This window comes from Nansenia antarctica (assembly GCF_963989245.1).
Source record: "Nansenia antarctica genome assembly, chromosome: 10".
Taxonomy (NCBI): Eukaryota; Metazoa; Chordata; class Actinopteri; order Argentiniformes; family Microstomatidae; genus Nansenia; species Nansenia antarctica.
This window is the reverse complement of record NC_137680.1, coordinates 20,410,364-20,422,679: the sequence shown is the minus strand read 5'-3', so window position 1 is coordinate 20,422,679 and position 12,316 is coordinate 20,410,364. Positions and strand designations below refer to the sequence as shown.

Here is a 12,316-nt window from a genome sequence, read left to right as displayed (position 1 = left end):
GCTCTCTGGGCCCTACTGCTCTCATAGCAACCTATATTTACACCTTCAGGAGAGAGAGTCTTTCTTTCTATTTCGTAGCAGCTGCAAATTTATGATAGAAGTTACAGAGCGAAAAGTGAATGACCAAGTCGTATCCAGGGACATCCGACCCCACACAGGCATTTTGTTTGCAGTTGCTAGGCATGAGCTTTCCTAATTCAGCATATGCCCCCTCCACTCTCACATTACAAACCAGTCAACTGGTAAACCCCACCCTGTTTTACGGCTCAGAGGGCAGGGGTTTGGTGGGCCCTCTGACGCTCCGCCTGCCCTCTGAGAGATACAACAACACACTCTCATCCGTAGGCCTAGCCTACCTCTCTGACCAGCAAAGTCATACAGAAACAGGGAGAGTCAAATACGTTTTAGTCAAGTGTCACGATGGTCAAACAGGAGGCAAACTTCTTTCAACCACTTTTATTCATCTGTATGGAAGACATATAAAACACAAGTCTTCCTCTGGTGTCTGTAATTCTTGCAAATCTATTCAGATGGTAGTCGTATTCTGGCGCTACCACTCTGGGTATGGCAACAACAAAAGGACAAAAGAACGCGCAGACCTGCAGTACACCCAAACTCCAAAGGGGGCTCTAACAACAACCAGGGCTGCTCAAGCACAGCGAAACTCATCCACATTCACCACAACTCAACATACATTCCCAACTCTGTTACACCAGTAATACACTACAGTAGGTCAATAAAAAAGTCAATCCCATAAATATGTTTCCATTTCCTTGCGGGGTTCTCCTAATGTTTATACTAGAGCTTATGGTCTAAGAAGTGGGTTTTTGTATAGATATAAAAAATGTCCCCTTTTAGATACTAATTTTAGCCAGTGAGCCACCAGTGGGCCTGTGGGTTAGAGGGCGTGCCAGGGTGTTCCAGAGCGCTCCGACTCAAACATCAGACGCTCCCCGCGGCCGGCCCGCTTCTTCCCAAATGCCACGTTCTAGCATTACATGCCCGCCGCACGCCATGCTCAGAATACTCTACGCTCTCTGACCGCCCAGAAGCTGCTGGGACCGGACTACTGCACCCACCACCGCGACACACACACACACACACAGTCACATCTGAGGGAAACCAGTGAACACAGCTCTTCTTGGTCTCAACCAGTGAACACAGCCTTCTGGGGCCAATTACTGAGCTCCAACAGAGAAAGAAATGAAGAGAATCCCACAAGCCTTCTCTGTAACACCCACCTGAGGGAGAGTTAAGTGAGGCATCTCGTACTGTAACAAACCACCCCCTCCTCCCGTCACCGCAGGCCAGGGACAGCCTACTCATCTTCTCATGCTAGCTCGATGACTCAGGAACGGTCTAAGTGTGACCAATGACACATACATAATGTAACACTCATAGGGCCAGTTTCACAGACAAGGCTTAAGCCTAATCCTGGACTAAAAAGCATCTTCAATGGAGATTTTACATTGAAAGTGTGATTTAGTCCAGGACTAGGCTTAAGCCTTGTCTGTGAAACCGGCCCATAGGGTTTGAGTTCTTTATATTCTGAATCACATGTTTTACTGAGGAGGAGGAGAAATGTCTAGATGACAGTCAAGATCACAAACAGATCCAACAGCCTCCATATTCACTCAAATGATGAAAGACCGTAACCTCAACATAAAACATGTATACGAACCAATTAGAAACACCACATGAAAAGCAACAGTATTCTAAAGCAATTTCAAAGGTATTCATATGAAAAGCAAACCCACGTGGACTTGGTCTCCCCTGACCTTTAAAAATGCATGGGATTGAGGGGACCAAAAGTCTTTCAAGCCAGATGGTCCTGCACTCAGTTAATAGGCTAATTCCTAGCATCACATATCGCTGCAGCTATCCACTGACTGCTTGGAACATGTGTGTCTACTGTCTAATCCCAACTCTCACTAGCCTAAATCAAGCATTTCACAAAAAGACCTGTCCACCTTTGCACTGGACTGTGTCCCTCTGGTTGGTCATAGATCATACTTTCAATACTAAAAACAGTTGTCCCCAATCTCCCATCCAATAACCTGAGGATCTCTGGCTGGTCGCAGGTGTGTTAACACACAGGAGTACTAAGCCGTACTGTACATAGCCTGCCCGATACACCAGCTATACACAGAGCATCCCAGATGGGAGAAAATCCCACAGGTTAAGAGAGCAGTAGGGAGGGAACAGCAGGAAACAAACAATTAGCTTGTCCCATATTCCCTCAGCAGTTCCATCAATTAAGAGAACTCCAGCTGCAGAGGAGGCAGAGAAACACTTATCATGTGCCATTACTGTTCCCCCTCTAGCAGAAGCTCGGCATCAGTACAACTGCCACTGTGACTACATCTCAAAGATGCTCACACCATGTAGGCCACATTTATTCAAACCTAATTACCAAAGGACAAAGATGTAATAAGAAGGCAATGACGTGTCTGGATATACTTGGTGTCACTGACAAGATGGGAGATCATGTGAATTTGTGAGAGTTTCTTCTTCTTCTGAATATGAACTAACTGCGTGACTGTGAGAGGGAATAGCGTTCACCACTATCTAAACCAGTATACAAAAATGACTCCAATATTCTCATTGCCAATACAGGTTTCATCACTGGAGCTGGTCTCAACTGTACACAGTGTGTATTCACCCACACACCCACATACCACAGTCTTCAGACAGCAGTCCGACAGCGGACGTTCAAAAATAGGTTCTGCACAACATGTGTTCAAACAGGCCCACAGCTCCACCAGGACAGGACATGGAGTGGCAGTGAGGGGTTGCTGAAGTAATCATTACAAAATGTGTTCATGTCGCACTTCACGTTGACTTCTCAACCATCCTTAAACACAGCAGATGGTTCTAGAAGAAATGATGTGACTTAAGCACAGAGTACATTCAAACTTTCACCCACCCAAATGCTCAAAGTGTTGCTCTACAACTAAGCTTAGTTAAGTTCTAGTTGTGTAAATAGTGACACAAGGAGATAATCCCAAATTGAGTGGAGCTGCATTGAAGAGTTCAGAAGCATTTGAGCTACTGCTTGTGGCAAAACTATTTTTAAAGACTAGTGTCAGGCAGGCAGGTATTTTTAAACTGGATCCCTAATAACATAGAGATATTCTCAGCCATACGTACTGCTGCCAATAATATATACCGTGTCTCTCATCTTTCACAAGGCTTGAATAGTTTCTATCATGAAAAAAGTAATTTGAATTATTTAAATTCAGATTTGATATTTTCAGTTATGCAGGGCTAGTGGCCAACACACAAACGCAACTGCTAAGTGAGCAGTAATCATGGACCACAAACCATCAAACTTGAACAAGGCCATAAATACAGTGAACTGCATGGGTGTGTCAGACTCTGAGGCCAGGATGGGGCTGGGAGGCACCTCAACCTCTGCCTGCGACACAAGCAGGAGTGGAGCAGATGGATAACACTATCAGATGAGCGTATTTTAGGTAACATTACCAAGGAACAGAAACAGAGAGGCAAGGGGACAAGGTGTGATAAGGTGCGCAGTCAGACAACAAATGACCGTTCATGAAAACCGAGTAAAGATGGTGGCTCGTACATGAGTAACCTACACTCAAGGCACTGACGCCAAGCTTTTCATAATAAAGGCCACCTGTTTGAGCAACTGAACAACAAGCATGCTGACAGAAGCTGTAATAAAATTAAAACTTAAACATTCGACACTCTATTTAGAAATATGTAGGCCTACAATATCATATACATTAAAGTTACTCAACAGAACATTTCTAAAATGTCTAGAATTCTAACCTAGTTTCCTGGCACTGGTGAGGCAAAAACAGGTCCCCGAAATGTGTAGGCTATACTTGTGTCAGGAGGACTCACGTGGACGAGGACCTAGACGCACACGCTTTATGTGTAGAATACTGCAATCTAATTGGACAACACTGTCTGCATCTATAGGGCATGACCTGTGTGTTCCTAAAACCTAAATTCGTGCCATGCTCTACCGACTTAGCTACAAACCGAAAGCAGTTTATTTGAGTTGCATTTTGCCCTCATCTAAGCAGTCTATGCATTTGGGTTTTCACATATAACTGAGGCAGACTAATGAAACTGGGAATAGACACCACATCAGTGAGGAGACAATATGGATTATACCCATAGATGCCACTTTAGCCCACTTTTAACAACCACAGGTCCAGGCATGTGTAATAAAGAAATGGGCTAGGGGGAAAAAAACACCAGGCTGATAATTAACACTGCCCTACACTCCAGACGTTTAGATCCAGGACTACAACTGCTCAAAGCCCCTAAACACACAGTGTTCAATTTCACACAAAAGAGCAAACGCAAATAGAGAAGTCAACTTCTCAAGGCAGTTATAGTATAGTTCAGCAGGTCAATAGATACTGGTGTTTATGACATGCACATGTTTATTGTTGACAATAACATCTGAAATGATACCAAAAGATAAAGTGGGACTATTTTTGTATTATATATATATATTATATATAATAACGAATCATAATAATGCCATGACATCTGTATACTAACACATAACATGAAACTCTATGAAGCTTTTATGGTCTTTGAGTTAAAGAAATGAGCTAATGTAGTATATTTCTGTAGTATGTATGATCTATGTATGAATATGTGGTATGTTTTAGACACACACACATGCCAGGGCATGCAGGGACACAGATGACCAGCTATCAGAGACCTGGGGGTTGGGCAAAGACACACACACACGCTGGCCCCTCCCCTCTGAAAGGGAAGGGGGAGAGACAGAGGCAGAGCGCTCTCTTCCCACCCTGATGTCCATGGAGAACGCATGTAATGTATGAATCTGCCTGTAACTAATTAAAGTGTCTTAAACTAACTGTTCTTTGATTCATAATCAATAAGAATACACGACAGTAAATGGCGAGCTAGCCAGGAGTTTAATATAACTTAATTTACAGTATTGTGCGGACTCTTCAATTCGACGGAAAAGGTAGATTTTCTGCAGAAATCTCTCTCTAGTCGATTGGTGTGTTTAAAATAAACTGTAAATCTCAGATAAGTTATAGTCAAAAGAATCTGTGTAACGGTAATCTTGTTGGAATAGAAGCAAACTTTTCATAATCATAATCTGATGGGTGGGTGGTGAGAGCCGGACTTGGAAGCCCGTTTTTTGTAAAATATAGCGTTTGATGGTATGTGATTTGTTTGTACGGTATTGGAATATCGTGTGTGTGTCTGTGTAAGATTCGGTGAGGTTGTGTTTATGTGTTGGAGTGTGGGTGGATTATGAAGTCTATTTTGTAAGATATGTGAAAGAGCATTATTGTAGCAGTGAAGAACATATGAGCAGAGCTGTGGACGCCATTACTCTTTGTCTGTGTGAGAGGACGCCGTTGTGTGGGCGGCCATTTGCAGTGTGTCGGAGAGTCCATTCTTAGACGCCATTTTTCTTTGTCCTTGAGAAGGGACACACACAGAGGCCATCTTTGTGAGGGAAACGTGAACGTAGAATATTTGAATGAGATAAATAGTAGTTGGGCTGGATTGAAAGATAGTCTTGATGTTGCTGTGTCGTGAAAAGTAATCGTTTATGAAAACAAGTTGTGTTGGAGAGATTGTTTTGGAGCAGGCTACAAACACGCGGTGATTTTTCAGGGGAGACGGGTTGTAGCCCCCCTCTTCTTGCCTCTGCAAACAGGCACTCCTTTGGAAAGCATTCCTTTGGAAAGGAACCTGACTGATTAATTACATTCCTTATTTCTTACGGATCATTTCACATAGGTTGTGTAGTAATTTGGAGATAGAAGGATAGTGAGTTGATCATTGGGGTGTTTTAAATAGTTTAGAGTTACGGTTAAAACATTCATAGCCTTGGCTAAGAGTTGGCGCATGCGCAATCGATGCGCGTTAGCCGGAGCACAGCTCCATCTGCTGGTCGAAATACGACAATACATTTTAAAACACTAAATCCTCAGGGAGATACAGCTGAGGTCGATGAAACAGTCCGATACATTAATAAATAGATGGTTATGAATGATTGTAATGTATTTAATTAATTTAGTTAATTACAAATTGATTGAATTAATTATTCAGATCATTTTATTTCTCTGTTTTCACAGAACTTTGATCAATTGTTTTGTGATAATCTAATGATAATCATTCCTTTTTTGATATTTTGATAAATAGCTGAATGACTTCACAGGTTTGCATCAATGGAGTGTCAATGAATAATTCTAACTAATCATTCATTCTTTTCCAAATAGCAAGTCGATTTATTTACAGGTTGTAATTAATATTTGTAATTTACATATTTTATTTTAGTTAGGTCATTTCCACAGTGTTTGATTAAGGAATAGCAGAATAGTACATATTTGATAGTTGAGCAGTAAAAGGGTTTTTGTGGATCGGTGAATACTTAGGTGTGACCAGCTTTTGTGATTTAATAATTGTGTTGACCAGAACTGTAATTAGTATTGAATGAGTAATTAAGTGACACATTCATAAACAATTAGGAAACACATTTAAGTATAAAGTACTTACACAGCTATTAGATTTAAGTTAATACTGCACTGACATACACAAGAGGCAAGTCTGTTATTCTGAAGTTGCAGGGTTTTTGTGGGGATGGTCAATACAGTTATATTGGACTAGCATTTGTTTAGCAAACAAGACAAAATAAGGTGGGTTGTAAGAAGCGTACACCTTATCTAATATAGAATATTGTCAGCATATTGAACAAGTAGAATGGGGTCGAATTCCACGAAGCTGTTAAAAGATATTAGTGAACATCGTGGAATGTTGGCTACGTTATCCCCTATGGCTGTAGTGGAAAAAATGAATCCTCTTGTTAGGGAAATTAGCAAAATGTCTACGAAATGGAATAGCCGTTGGGCATACATTGAACAGCCGTGGCCGAAAGAGGGCAGCATTAATTTACAATTAATTGCAACATTGGAAATACTTATCAATGGGCACAAAGCACATCAAAGAGGAAAGATTAGATCAGAGAAACGCAAGTTAGAGTTAGCTATTTTAGATCTATTTAAGGTAGAGGGACAGAAAATAGCTCAGTGTCCTGCCCCCAGTCCCCCTCCATATGCTAAGGCACTGGAGGATCATTCCCAGAAGAAGAAGAAGGAGCCAAGGGGAAAAGGGGACGACAGGAGTGACGAGGAAGATGACAGCGAAGATGGCAGTGCAGACTCAAGTGATGACGACAATGCAGATGGAGGCTACCACGCGCAGGTCAGGAAGATGATAGCCACAGCCGAAAGGAAAGGTGGGAGAAGACGCCCGGAGAAAGAGGGAGATTGTCACCGAATGTCATCAAATACATTAAAGAACTGTCCAGTGCTGATTCGGGGTAACAAGATGGAATATCATCCGTGGCATCATACAGATTTGTCTGAAGTGATCGAGAAACTCCCAGTTCTTCAAGAGGGAGGACATTCGTGGACGCGAGAGGTCGATGTGATACTGATAGGAACGCAGGTCGCGATGGGAGACCTGAAAAGACTCTTAGCTTTTATTGCAGGATTGGATACAATGCAGGAAATATTGATGAAGGCAGGACTTCATAGATATATCAATACATCAGTTTATGATCCAGAGCTCTTCGCAGCAAACAGAGGCAGGCTGTGGAAAGCAATCAGAGAGACCTACCCTACTCACATTCACCCAGACAATATCATTGTGAAGCCACTGGGGGGGGATGAGAATCCCAGGGGTTATATTGCCCGTATGCACTCTCAATGGAGAAGTGTGACAGGGAAAGACGCTGAAGATAACCCCTTAGAAAAATCCATAATCAGGGAAAAAATACAAGAAGGGCTTCCTACCCCAGTTAAGGATAAGCTAGCAGAAGTGGTGGGGCTACGACACATGAACAAAGCTGTTTATATAGACCACGTATCTCATCAAGTTGAGTTATATCGAAAGAACATTCAGATACAGAAGGCACGAGACGAAGAATCCCTCAGAATATTGACTCATTTGCAATTGACTGAAAACGAGAGGAACATAGAGGGAGTGCAGGCTTTAGCCCCACAGCAACAGCCACCTGGAGTGCAGACTGCTACTTACCAGTCCTACTCACAGGGGCCACAAGGGGGGTATCCTGCTACTTACCAGTCCTACCCACAGGGGCCACAAGGGGGGTATCCATACCCACAAGGGCCACCAGGGGTGCAAGCGGTTCCATGCCAGATGTACACACAGCCTGGCCAAGGACCACCACCAGGGGGATGGACAGCAGCAGGGAAGGAGGTGCTAGAACTATGCCAATGCGACCAGAATGGACATCTAGCCTGTGCCTGCTGCAACAGGCCCCAGGGGGGCGCAGGGGGGAGCCAAGGAGGAGGATATTGGCCCCCTACTACACCTGCTCCAGGAGTGATGAACCCTTACGGAGGCCCAGCAGCTGGCCTATAGGGGTGCCCGGAAGATCCGAGTGGGAGGTGCCAGCTGGTGGTGACAAAGAAGCCTGAAGGCGCCACGCACCTCCCTATGTCTAGAGAATATGTGAAGACAATCGGATTTGAGGGAATTAAACAGCTGATTCCTACAACTGAGCTTGTAGACTTAGAGTACAAGGGACAGAGAGCAACTCTGTCAACACTTGTGTCAGAACACACGCCAACAGGGCTGCTAGGGAGAGATGCTCTATGCCAATTGAACTGTACAGTAAAATGCACACCTGACAGCGGTGCTCAGGTTCCATCGACAGCCAAAGTGATTAAGCATAGAACAGACCTACAAGCTTTGCCTTTAAAGGGAGCTGATATAGAATATTGGGTTGATGGGTCTTGTTACGGGGTAGGAGAAACGTTGTGCGCTGGGTATTCCTTAGTTAAAGCACAGAATTCAAAGTTTATTGTAGAACAGGCTGAGGCAGTTCCTCAGCCTTGCTCGGCTCAGTTGGCTGAATTGATTGCCCTCACGGAAGCATGCAACTTGGGAACCGGACGGAGAGTGACAGTGTACACCGACTCTGCCTATGCACATAATGTTTGTCATTTTAATGGAGCTGTATGGAGGGGGCGGGGTTTTAAGAGAACTGATGGTACGCCTATACAGCATCACGCACAGATCATGAAGCTGTTACAAGCCATGATGAAGCCAAAGGAATTAGCTATAGTGAAGTGTGCCACACACAGGTCTGACTCATCACATGTCACACAAGGTAACAGGGCTGCAGAGGATGCAGCCAAAGCCATTACAGGAGCAGACAAGGCAGGTAAAGGTCTTCTGGTCACACATGAAAAGCAATTACAGGGCATGGTCACACTTGAGGATTTATTGATGTTACAGAGTAGAGTACCTACGTTAGACAAGAGCGTTTGGCTAGCAAGGGGGGCAAGTCAGGATGACACAGGTCTGTGGAGGAATCATGAGGGGTTGGTTGTAGCACCCTCAGATTTATTAGGCATGTTAATACAGGAAGCTCATGGATTAGCACATGTGGCTAGGGGGGAGGTAAGACGCAAGATCACCAAGAAATATGGGTTTTGGAGTCCATATTTGATGGAACAGATTGACCATGCTTTAGGTCAATGTGGGGTCTGTTGGAGAAACAACATCAGAGTGGGTACACCAGTGGTGTCTGGGCATATCCCTACCCCAATAGGGCCACGGGTGGTGGACAGGGGGGTGGATGTACAGAGTAGGCAGGATGTTGTGCCAACAGGTGCCGAGGTCCCCAGAGAACCTGAGAAGGAGGAGCTACGAGGAGATGCTGTGGTGTTGCCAGAGCCAGTGGCAATGCCAGTGTTACAGCCAGTGACATTACCGGCAGTGCCTGAAACCGAGGGGACAGCGGAAAGCTGTCCAGATGCCAATGAACCAGAAACCAACGAAGCAGAGAGTGTTGACAGTCTGGAGGTCCAGCCTGGGGGTGTCCAAAGCCTGGACACCTGTGCTACTGGGGATGCTGGCGAGTGCCTGCACCATGCTTCAGATGATGCTGAGGGCGACTCCCCAGACCTTGATCAGCGTGGGAGGGGACCAGGCGGCTGCCTTAACCTCAATGACACTGACGGACGACGACCAGTTAGGAAAAGATTAAAGACTATGAATAGGGTAGTGAAGCAGCAGATCAAAGGGAACGACGGGAATGGACAGCAGATGATAGCATGGCTGGAAACGGTCTTAGGGGCATGGGAAACTTATTTTGCCAAGATAGGAGCACCTATTATAGCAGACATGATTTTTGACTTTCTTAGGAGGCAGGGCCTCATTGACTGTTTTTGGAAAATCAGTCACTCAGTCCACGTTAATGAACTTTTCAGAAGACTAGTCCTCACCTGAGGTGAAGATCTATGCATTAATGCATTCCCTTTGTCCTATGCTTACTGTTGGAGAATTATGTGTTATGATAACTGAATGTCATTATTTGTGTATTGTTTGTTTGTTTCTATATCGTGTGATTGAGGTCAGTTGAGAAGTGATGTGGGGGTTATACAAAGCTAGGAGAGAGGTTCTGTTCCTAGCGCAACGAAAATGGAAAGCTCCTGACTGGGAAAGGATATCAATCTGAGACAGCGGTAAAGGCTGTTCTCCAACTGGGTACAAGTGCTAGTAACCTCTGACCCCGACGCTTCAAGGACAAAGGAAACATCGGTCGTTGGAAGTTTCTGTATTGATTTGTGCATGATAAACTGTGTTTAGTTTAATTGTGATTGTTATTTTCAAAATTCTTTTTATTATTGGTTGTTTTCTATTTTTTGTTTATGATATCTTTGGTTCCTGATACTGGTCCTGGGTTGGTCTGTGTTATTGTGCTTCTTGTGTTGTGTGTTGGTGTAGTTTTTCTGTCTGTTGTTGTTTATTTTTTAATTTTTAATTTTATTTAAAAAAAAAAAAAAACAGAATTTTTTTTTTTTTTTTGGGGATGTTTTGTGGGGTTTTGTGTTTTTGTTTTTGTTTTATGGTAGTTTAGTTTCGGAACACCCTCTGGGTGGTCCGAGGGGGGATGTGTAGTATATTTCTGTAGTATGTATGATCTATGTATGAATATGTGGTATGTTTTAGACACACACACATGCCAGGGCATGCAGGGACACAGATGACCAGCTATCAGAGACCTGGGGGTTGGGCAAAGACACACACACACGCTGGCCCCTCCCCTCTGAAAGGGAAGGGGGAGAGACAGAGGCAGAGCGCTCTCTTCCCACCCTGATGTCCATGGAGAACGCATGTAATGTATGAATCTGCCTGTAACTAATTAAAGTGTCTTAAACTAACTGTTCTTTGATTCATAATCAATAAGAATACACGACACTAACAAGCAGGTTGGTGTCTCAGTCATTAATTACAGACTGCCAGTGTGGCAACAAGGCTTCATTTCACCAAGCCCACCATCACTTTGAAACCACATACTGCTTTTGTAGCTCCCTGAAAATTGCCTGCTCAGATTTCAAAAGCTGGTCACCCAGATACAAACGTGAGCATTTTATCCCCTCAGAGGCGGGGGGTCTTTCTTCACTGGGAGTGTTTTATGAGCTCTGTTTCATGTTAACCTCATCAGGTAGTAAAGCCACTACTCCCTCTGCGATGACGCAGACTTATTAACAAAAGAAACACCCATGACAATAGCAGTTGTTGTCATAGTAATTTCAGGGCAGAAATGTCCCGAACTGGTGCTTTGGAGCGTTCCATTGCCAGAAGGCACTAAAGTGAACAATAATAGGCTAGCATGATAAAGGCTAGGAGAGGCTAGAAGTGTGGATTTAACAAGGAAATGATACCTACAGTAAATGGTAGCGTTGGGCTCCTGTTGGACAGGCAGATAGCAGAGAGAATGTTCAGCAACTGCTGTCTTTAAATAACCCTGATTCATCATGTGCTTTCTGCATGTCATAGGGTGTGATTAAAAGCCTCCAGGGAGGAGATGCATGGCCTTGGTGTAAAATACAAAGGATTTTGTTTATTGTAATAACGGCACATGGACTTCCAAACCAATTCCACATGTTCAACAATGGCACCAGGAAGAGAGAATAATACCACTACTATGTCACGTTGGGGAGACGTTTTCACGTTTGATGATTTCTGTAGATCATAATATTACCAGAGGACAATGTGGAAGAAAGATACATTGATAGCCTCCAATTCACATCAACAAGACACATTGTAATGCAAACTATCATGACTGTCAATAGTTTGAAAGTGCTGAAACACTGTACAGTACAACAACAGTGTATCTCACCACCACTAAGTTGTACAGCTGACATTTCCAGCTGCCAGAGACAGTAAACTGGAAGGAGCAGCAGCATATTGAGTCAACAATAGAGGTGACAAAAGAACTACAGAGACAGTAGAAATTCAG

General features: G+C 43.7%; 1 protein-coding gene across 1 annotated transcript in view; it reads right to left on the bottom strand.

The window, feature by feature from the left end:
* The window catches only part of cobl (cordon-bleu WH2 repeat protein), a 52,597-nt gene that overhangs the window by 39,733 nt on the left and 548 nt on the right, over positions 1 to 12,316 (bottom strand). The window lies entirely within an intron of this gene.